General features: G+C 37.6%; 1 long non-coding RNA gene across 1 annotated transcript; it reads left to right on the top strand.

Moving 5' to 3' along the window:
* Positions 1-2,600: 2,600 nt before the first annotated feature.
* On the top strand, positions 2,601-5,448 carry LOC127558012 (uncharacterized). The gene is made up of 2 exons (XR_007952700.1): positions 2,601-4,001; positions 4,649-5,448. It is a non-coding gene; the product is annotated as an uncharacterized LOC127558012 (long non-coding RNA).
* The last annotated feature ends 3,642 nt before the right edge of the window (positions 5,449-9,090 follow it).

The following is a 9,090-nucleotide window of genomic DNA, read 5'->3' as shown; positions in this document are numbered from 1 at the left end:
AACTCCGGCCCCTACCTTTTCAGGAGGCTTATCACCACGCCACTTAAATTCAGCTCAGACCGAAGCTTACTATGCAAACTCTGCAAGTGCCAGTTTAAACTTTCTCAACCTCCCGCCCTTGTCCCATTATCTCGATTAGCTTGGGTTTAAGTTACAGAAACTCAAAATACTAGAGAGCAGGCAATTAAAGTGTAACAATGTATTCTTGAATGTTAAAACTTTGGAAAGGCTTTTTTTTTTTCGGGGTGGTGGGGAGATGGAGGGGTCCACATAGTAGACAGTCATGGAAATGGAGCAGATTAGTCAAATTGTATAAGGCTTCCCTGAAAATCCCCCAGATAGCTCAGCTGGTTTTTTCTTAAATGTTTCTCCCTAAGAAATGAACATGAGGTGAATTTCTCTACAAACTTTCAACAAGCTCATTGAGTGTTTGAAGCATAAAAGTGATAGCATGAAGTGTTTGCCAAAATCGGACACTAAAAATGAATAAGGATAGGGCGGGAGGAAAAGAAGGAATATGCGGGACGGAGGTGGGGGATGGGGCCACCGAGAGTTGTTCAAGCAGTGGAAGCATCATATAGAAAGTATTTTCTCGATTCATCCTGCAGTTAGCAGTACTAGTGGACACTTTAGCGGGTCAGTGGAAAGAATTCGGGTGGATTAAAGCAGAACTCTATCTCAGGAAAGGGGAAAAAAAAAGCACCATAAATTTTCCTTTGGGTTTGCCGGTTTCCCTTCCCTCTACGCCCTCCCCCCCCCCACCCCGCCCCTTTAGAAAAACAACAACAACAACAAAAAGACCGCGATTGAAAATTCCTGGCAAAGAAAGCAATGTGCGTATCCTGTGTTGTATAAAGTTATCAGCTTATTCCAGCAACCAGGTCAAAGGGAACCTTGTTTCATCATATACTTACCCAAGCAAGGCAGCTCTCAGATCTGTAAGATCTTCTAGTGTTTCCCAGATCCCTGAAACAGGCGCTTGAGAAGATGAATTATGAACAGATTGGGCTGTTGTGACTTGAAATTTTTTTGCTTTTATTGATTAAAACAAGATGTAATTATAATTCAGATTTTGTACACATGTGTGAGACCAATACATGAAATGGACTCTAAGGCGTTATATTTTTAAAATAGTGACTTTGCAATTCCTCGGAACTAAAATGAAAATTTGGGGTGCAGAAGAGGTAGTTTTACACCCACGATTTTAAATGGTATAGTGACCTTAGAGTAAGAATCTGAGTCAGAAAGTCAGAATTGAACATTTATTTTAAAATGCACGATTAACTGATTTCCGTGTGAGGCAAATAACATCGGTATTTGGAGTAAAGTTTGTTTTTAAGAACCAAAGTAGTACACAACTTATTCAGTGACCTTTTCAAACTATAAAATTATCTTTAAAATTCTGGTACCAAAAATAGTACATAACTCCTGATTTATCATCTAGTATTGGTAGATTGCATTTCTTGTATTTTCTGAAGTATAAAACTTGCATTAAAAAAAATGTATTTGTTTACTTCTAGTCCATATAAGTAACTTCAATAGCAGTTTGGGTCCCATCTCATACTTGTCTTTTACATATTTCAATGTCAAATTTTGAAGATTTCAATTGGATTTTTTTTAAATTCAAGAAAAAAGAACATGCCCAGTTATGTCTTTTGTAAAGAGATGCTGATTTAAGATTGAATATGGCTCAAACAGATTTACATAACATGCAAAATTGAACAAGTCACCATCATTTTTGCTGAGTTTGTATAACTAATTAGACATTTGCCATATCTTAAAAAAAAAGAAAAGAAAAGAAAAGCTATGGAATAAAGAACTATTTCAAAGTCCCAAAGTAGCTGCTGGGAAAGTGCATTTGAATTATCCAACCAGATTATAATTGTTTCCATATTTTAATGATCTCGATGCTCTTTTTAATAATGAAACATTTTTAACTTTCTGCACTAGCTTTAAAACTTGGACATATTCTACATATATAGGGCTTTTAAAGTGTTTTAGGAAAAAATGTTTTATTTTAAAGATCTTTTTCATAGTAAGTTCAAAATTCTTTACTGTGTTGTTGGTTGCAGCAGACTTGAGAAATAATTATCTAATATTCTGTGATAGTATTTCCATAAAAAGAGACTATATTGAAAACAGTTTTCCCCAGCCAAAGAACTGATTTAAAGCATTAATTTTTATGTTCTGTGAAAATGTGTTCATTTCCAGACTTCTTAGAATAACTGACCATGTAATATGACAGTTTTACATAGTCTTCATTCTCATGGCCTGGAAAACTTCCCTACTTCCATTAAAATATTTTGAATAGGGCTATACAAGTACATATGTTAATAATATGGTAACATCTATTCAGAAGTTGGAATACTGTGATATTGTGTTTAATATTTACAGAAGACTTTTTTTTTAGCTACAAAATATTCCTAGGAGATGCCCACAGGATAAAAGTATAATTTTAAAGTTTCAGAAAAGTGATATTTATTATAAATCTCTTATATGCAAAGCTTTCTTTTCTATGTTTGAATCCTATGCAATATACTCTTCCCTATATACAATATATAGTTATCATAAATTATTTATGGATTTGTGGCTGAGAAGGCCAATGCCCTACTGTCTATCTCTTTCCCATTAGGGTTATATTTAATGAAAAACAAAATCATAGGGATGCATTAATTCATTTTAGCTCTAAATTTCATTAATTGCTGAATCCTTTGGCTGAAAATGTCATATTGAATTTAAGAGAGCTTGTTTGATTGTTTTTAGCCCTTTGTTTGATACTTTGTGTCAGTTTCTTGAAAATACACATTAATTTTACAAGTGACAATATAAAGAGTATTCTTTTTATAATAAAATAAGTGCGTCTACAGAGTGGGTTTAGCAAGAAACTATATTTTACAAATTTACATCATAGCCCCAACTTAACATTTCTCTATATCTCGTTATTTGATTTGGCCTTGAACAATTTCTGCCTTGCTACATGAAAAACAATTGCCTGTCATCTAACTTTCATTTTAAGGTTTCCTCACACAATCCATGTGTGTAGCAGTGCATGTGGAACTTCACTATCCTTTATAACGACTTTAATGTAACCACCCTCCCCTCATCTCCCCATCCCCAGTAGCTGCAGTGTATTTAAAACACATCGAGGTCCTTTTGCCAAAATACAGCTCAATTTTAAATGTAGCATAGAAACTAAGGAAATCCTGAGCAAAAATGATGCCATGAAAACCTGGCACTGCTCATTTGTTTCCTGTTTGGCTAAATTTTACTTGGCAAGGTGGTATTATTGACTCAGAGTGCAGCCAACATTAAAATCATTTTGCAAAAGCAACCTAAACTGTTTCATTATGTTTAGTTAAAATACAGCGATTCAACCCTGCATTTTAGAGAAGATGCCTATAGCTGGAGAAAATTTTTATCTCTCCCTCCCCCTCCTCCCAACTCCGTTTTGACAAATTTGGACGCGGTTTTGGCAAAGCTATGGCGGTGTTTGGGGCGTTAAGGTGGTATTAAGTGGTTTTCTCCCTCCCCTTTCCTCTGGGATAGCGTTTGATGAAGCAAATGGACAGAGCTAGATGAGAGCTATTTCCTGCAGTTTCCTGAGGATCCCTAGCACTAGCTTGAGTTTTTTCTTCAAGACTTCTTTTCCTGCTCGTGGACTTCTCCGGCCTTCTGGAGCAAGGGAGACTGCAAGGAGGAGGAGGGGATAGGGACGGCTTTCGGGACTCCGCAGGAGAGGCAAGGTCATGGAACTTGTGGGTGCAGTCAGGCCATGTTGCCCTCTGTGACTGGCAGATACCTAGGCTGTCTTGGGTTGCAGGAGCGCTCCCTGCACTCTTGGAGTCCAAAGAAGGGTACAGTTTAGGCGGGTAAAATGGGGAGGAGTCTCTAGGAAGCCCAGAGACCGTCTGCAGCTAACTAGGAATAGGGGACACAGGGGAAGCCGTGGCGGAGCAGTGCTTCTCCCGCTTGTTTCCCGAAGAACTTCACCTGAACCTGAAGTACGGCAACAGCCCCTCCCCCACTCCCTCCCCCGCCAGATCCTACTTGTACTTGAACCAGAGCTTGGGACGCGTACGATTCTTCTCTCTCTTCCCCCCCCCTTTTTTTTTTTCATCCTTTCCCCTTTGCCGTCCTTTGCGGATGCCCCCCACCGAAACCTTCACCCCCGTGGCTTCGCGTCCCCCAATCCCCAGCCCCAATCAAGCATTTCCCACTTACTCTTTCCACGGGGCTCCCTCGGAGCAATAAAAACTCTATTGACCCCGGATTATCTGTGCTATTGCTACGGATTTCCTGAGTTTTAGGGGTGCGAGAACCTGGCCTCGCTCTTCAGCCTCCCATGATCTCTGGAGCTTGGACCATTAAAGGAATATCACCGTTTGGCAACACGGATCCAAATCCGAGTTTTCCCCTCCGACCTCTGCATTGAAACCTTGGCTGCCTATTCTGTTCTGGTTGTGTTTCCTTGATGCATTTTGACTTTCACTCCATTTTTTCCCTCTTCTCTATTTGGAAAAAATGCTTTCAGAAAAAAAAAAAAGTCCTAAGCATGTACTGTAAATATGAATTGGAGAAAGCCGTATTGGGGGGGGAGGGGGGAGGGAAGGCGTGTGAACAATCTTATTGATCTGTTACACATTAAAAGATTCTATAGGTCTGAGCCCGTTCTATGGAGATTCCTAGTCTCACAGCGCACCCTAGTGGACCATCAGCGCCCTCTCGCCTCCTGTCTTCACCCTCCTCCCCCCACAGCCTGCGACTTTCTTCAATCTCCTCTGGCTTATTACAATCTGCAATATATTACTTTCTCCCAAAGTATTGACAACGTGCGAGAGATTCGAGTAACCCTGGACCGCTTTCCTGTAATCAGCATATTTATTCACATTTATATGGAAGAAAAAAAAATCTGGATTAAATCCCCGTGACCCATATTCAGTTCCAGTGTCATTCTTCCTGGATCCTCTTTAAACCCACTCCACACTGCTTCTCTGTCTATTACATGCTAATTTAATTTTACTATGGACGATATTTTCAGCATTTGCTGAGGACAGTAAATTTTGTAGTTTATGTTATTTCACTTTTTATGACTTTTTAACACTTAATAAAATTTTATTAGAGCACTTTTGTGTTTACAAGGCCACAAAACTCTTGGCAGGTTGTCAGAAGTCCTTTTTATTATGATCCTACTGATATACTGCGAGTAATGAAATAATCATGTCCAGAAATGTATCAAAGGCCAGAGGGATTATCCAACTTAATAGCTCTACAGATGCGCTCACAAGGATATGGACATGCAGCTCTGTCTGGGAGAGAGGAGGAGGCTGACCTAAGATTTTTTTTTTTTTTTTTTTTTTTTTTACCATTTCTGTTGCTTTCCTAAAAGGCTACATGCAAGGTCATGTGACTTTCTGCTGTCTCAATAAAAAAATTTATTCTTTTGCAAAATGTGCCTTTCTTTTTATTCTTCTTGTGTGGGCATTTAAGGCTCTTCTAGTGGCTGTGGGGCTGTCTCAACATATCCCCGGCAGTTACTTTCCTCTTATTTCAAAGTATACTTTTTCTGTGGCAGTTAGTAGCTGAGAGTAACATTGGTGTTGAACGGTTCTGTTTTTGCAGCCAAAGCAGAGAAAATGTATAGTGGGGCCCCAGGACAGCACAAGGGGCTTTACTGTATATCCACACGTGCCAAGAGTTGTTTTGTTTTGTATTTTTCTTGAAAAGGAGAGAGTTACTGGAGACTGATTTCTGCTCACGTGTCCAGAGCCACAGTACAATTTTTTTTCCTTCTTTCTCTAAGACTTGCTGTACTAAGGACTGAGATATTGCAGCTGTTTTTAAGGTCATTCCCTTTTATTAATATATATGTATATATGTATATATATACACACACACATATATATGTACATTTAAGTACATATATAAGATCATTTACTCTGTGGTGTTAAGTTCATTGCATCAAAAGGAGGCCATTACACTTCTTGACCCTGAAAACAAGGTGGGTGGCTTTGTTTTATAATTACATTTTCTGTCTTCACTTTCATATTTTTCTCTCTGTGCTATTTCCGAAATACTGTGCCAAAGTGATAAAAGAGAGGAGTAATGGACTTACACATGGAGTGGTTTTGAAATTAATGTGGCCATATCCATAACACATGTCCTTCTAAACTTTGGCTTTGAAGGACATTGGCAATCTTTTTCATAAGTTTGTGTGTGTTTCTGTGTGCTCATTCTGCAACACATCCAGATTTTTTAATCTGTCATTGTTTAAAAGAGCCTCTGGGAAGCTAGCAATTCAACTCTGGATACTGTCCATCATACACACATGTGTGTACTCTCCCATAGGGATATATATAAGGGATACATGCTCATGTGAGTTCTTTATTTTGACTTCAAGGGAGAGAGTTTGTTCATTGTGAGCTGTTTGTTATCCATGGAAAAACGGACCTTCTGGAAGTACAGATATATTGAGTGGCCAGGATGTTCTAGGTTCAATATAAAACATATTAAAAACAGTTTCCTTACCTCATCCCTTCCCCTACTTAAAGCAGATTACAATCTTATTATGCAAATTGAAATGCTATATTATTTCCCTAATATTTTCTATGTGAATATAGGTTATTTTATTTCCCTCCCCGCCTTTTTTTTCAAAAGCAGGAAATGGTGCTTAGTTCTGATTCTGATATATTTCCTCCTATACTTTTTGCAGTGGTTTAATTTTATAGGTTTCCTAATCTTTCTTCCTCCTTTCTTCTGTCCCTCCCGCCTGTCTTCCTTCTCTCCTCCCCCTGCCTCTTCAGACTTCCTTCCCTTCCTTTCATTTTTCTTTCTTTCTTTTCTTCCTTCCTTCCTCCCTCCCTTCTTCCCTCTGTACCTCTCCCTCACTCTCTTTTCTTTTTTTTTCTTTCTCTCTCTCTCTCTTTCTTTCTCTCTTCCTCCCTTCCTCTCTCTCTCCCTCCCTTCCTCTAATCTTTTCTTTTCCTTTTTCTTTCTCTCCTTATTTCTCTCTCTTGCTTTTCTAGGAGAGATGTATATTCAGATTTTAGAGCTTCTAAAGTTGTATATTTAAATTTTAGAGTCTCTAAAGTCAAAGGTATTTAAAACAGGGGGACTCTGAAGTAAAAGTGAAGTAAAAATGAACATGTTAATTTTAATTCTGCCACACAGCAGAATAGAATCATCAAGCAAAATCTTCTTTTAAATGCTTAAGCTAAGCTTTTGAAAAGGCATCAATAGACAAATTAAAAACTGATATTATTAGGTTATGTGATTTAAAAATGCTTAAAATAAGTATGGTTAATATAACAAGATCAATGTTTCCAATTGCTACTCACAAAAAAAGAGAGATGTGTATTAGGGTTAGTATGACAGCTGTCCACAGATTATTGATTATTCAATCAATGGAACATTTAACAAATATTATACTGATGCCCCATGCATGCAGGTTTTTGATGCTGTGTTAGAATCTACAAGGGATGAGTGCTTCATTTCCTGTCCTAGAGTCTAGGAATACTCCATGAAAATGGGGCAAGCTAACCAAAAAAACGAGATTGGAAAAGAGATCTAGTGTGGTTATGAGTTAGTTAAACGTCATTGGAGCTTTAACTTGAAATGTTTGTATCCGGGCCCAGCAGCACAAATCACTGGAATAAATGCCAGAAAATGCTCCATTAAGGGTTTTGGTGAGTGAAGGACCATGAATATTAATATCATGGTGGGGCAAGGGTGCAGTGGAAGGTGAGGGAAGGACTGTGTCTGATGGGAAACTTTTGATACTACTGGGCCTCTGCTGAGAAGGAGTGGGAGTAGGAGAGTAGAAGTGCTATCTAGAAACATCCTATTTTAAATTACTTTTTTTTTTTTTTGCTAATTAGATGTTCAGTTTTTTCCTATATTGTATTTCAGTAGCCTCTACATTTTATATTACTGTGGCTAAAGCACTAATTACTCATCCTAGTTTTAAAACTTCTGAGCTATAGTTAGAATGAATCTCCTTTGGGAGCAAAGAGGGAGAATCTGATGAAACAATTGGTTTTCCCCAAATTTTTCAACTATTTTGCTCTAATGGAGGATTACTTACTGCTCTAAATTCCCCTTTTCTTCTGTTGGTGCTAAACTGAGGAAGGCCAACTTATTCTACTGACAATTTTGCTGACAATTTTAGATTATAGAGATAATGGAATCATAGAGTGCTAGAGCTGGAAAGCATCTTAGAGGTCACCTCAATTTTATAGATGTACTTTTAGAATATGAGGCAAAGCAAAACATGTAAACTAATTAGTGTGGAACAATCACATTTACTATAATGAACACATAAATAAGCCTATACCCTGCATAAAGTGTCTTGGTTTGTCATTTCTTTCTGAGATTAGTATTTAGAATTTTACTTGTGAATTACATGATCTTATTCTGTTTGCAAGTTCTTTGGAAGCAGCAATCCTTTATAAAATTCTTTGTACCACTCTTCCTTTACCTCCCAAATATCATCAATTAAGTTCCCAATAAACATTTGTTGATTGATTAATTGGCATGATAACTCACCTGAAGCAAGGAAAAGAAATATTTTTTTTAAATTATTATGCATTTTAGATGGTTTGGGCAGCTAGGTAGTATAGAGGATAGAGTACCAAACCTGAAGATAGAAAGACTCATCTACATGAATTCAAATCTTTCCTCAAACACTTAACTGTGTGATCTCAGACAAGTGACCTAAATATGTTTGCTCATCTGTAAAATAAGTTGGAGAGGAAAATGGCAAACCACTCCAGTATCTTTGCCAGCAAAACCCTAGATGGTATCACAAAGAGATAGATGTGGCTGAATTGACTAAACAACAATGATTATAGATGGCTTGATCTCAACAGGTTTGTGGTTATTTGGTTCCCTTTTTATCTTCTGTGAGGCTTTTTTTGTAGTTTTGTTTGTTTGTTTTTATCTTTTCTAATCAAACATAAGCCCAGTGATGAAATGAAAATGAGTAACTCTAGAAATCTAGAACTATCACTGTTAAATTATGAGCATATTTTTCAATGATGTATCTATTGGAAGAGGATGTAGGATAACTGTCCACTCTAATGTACTTATGGTCTC

The sequence above is a fragment of the Antechinus flavipes genome, chromosome 3 (genome assembly GCF_016432865.1).
Source record: "Antechinus flavipes isolate AdamAnt ecotype Samford, QLD, Australia chromosome 3, AdamAnt_v2, whole genome shotgun sequence".
In the NCBI taxonomy this organism is placed as follows: Eukaryota; Metazoa; Chordata; class Mammalia; order Dasyuromorphia; family Dasyuridae; genus Antechinus; species Antechinus flavipes.
Note: the sequence above shows the minus strand (reverse complement) of the source record. Positions and strands in the feature narration are given on the sequence as shown.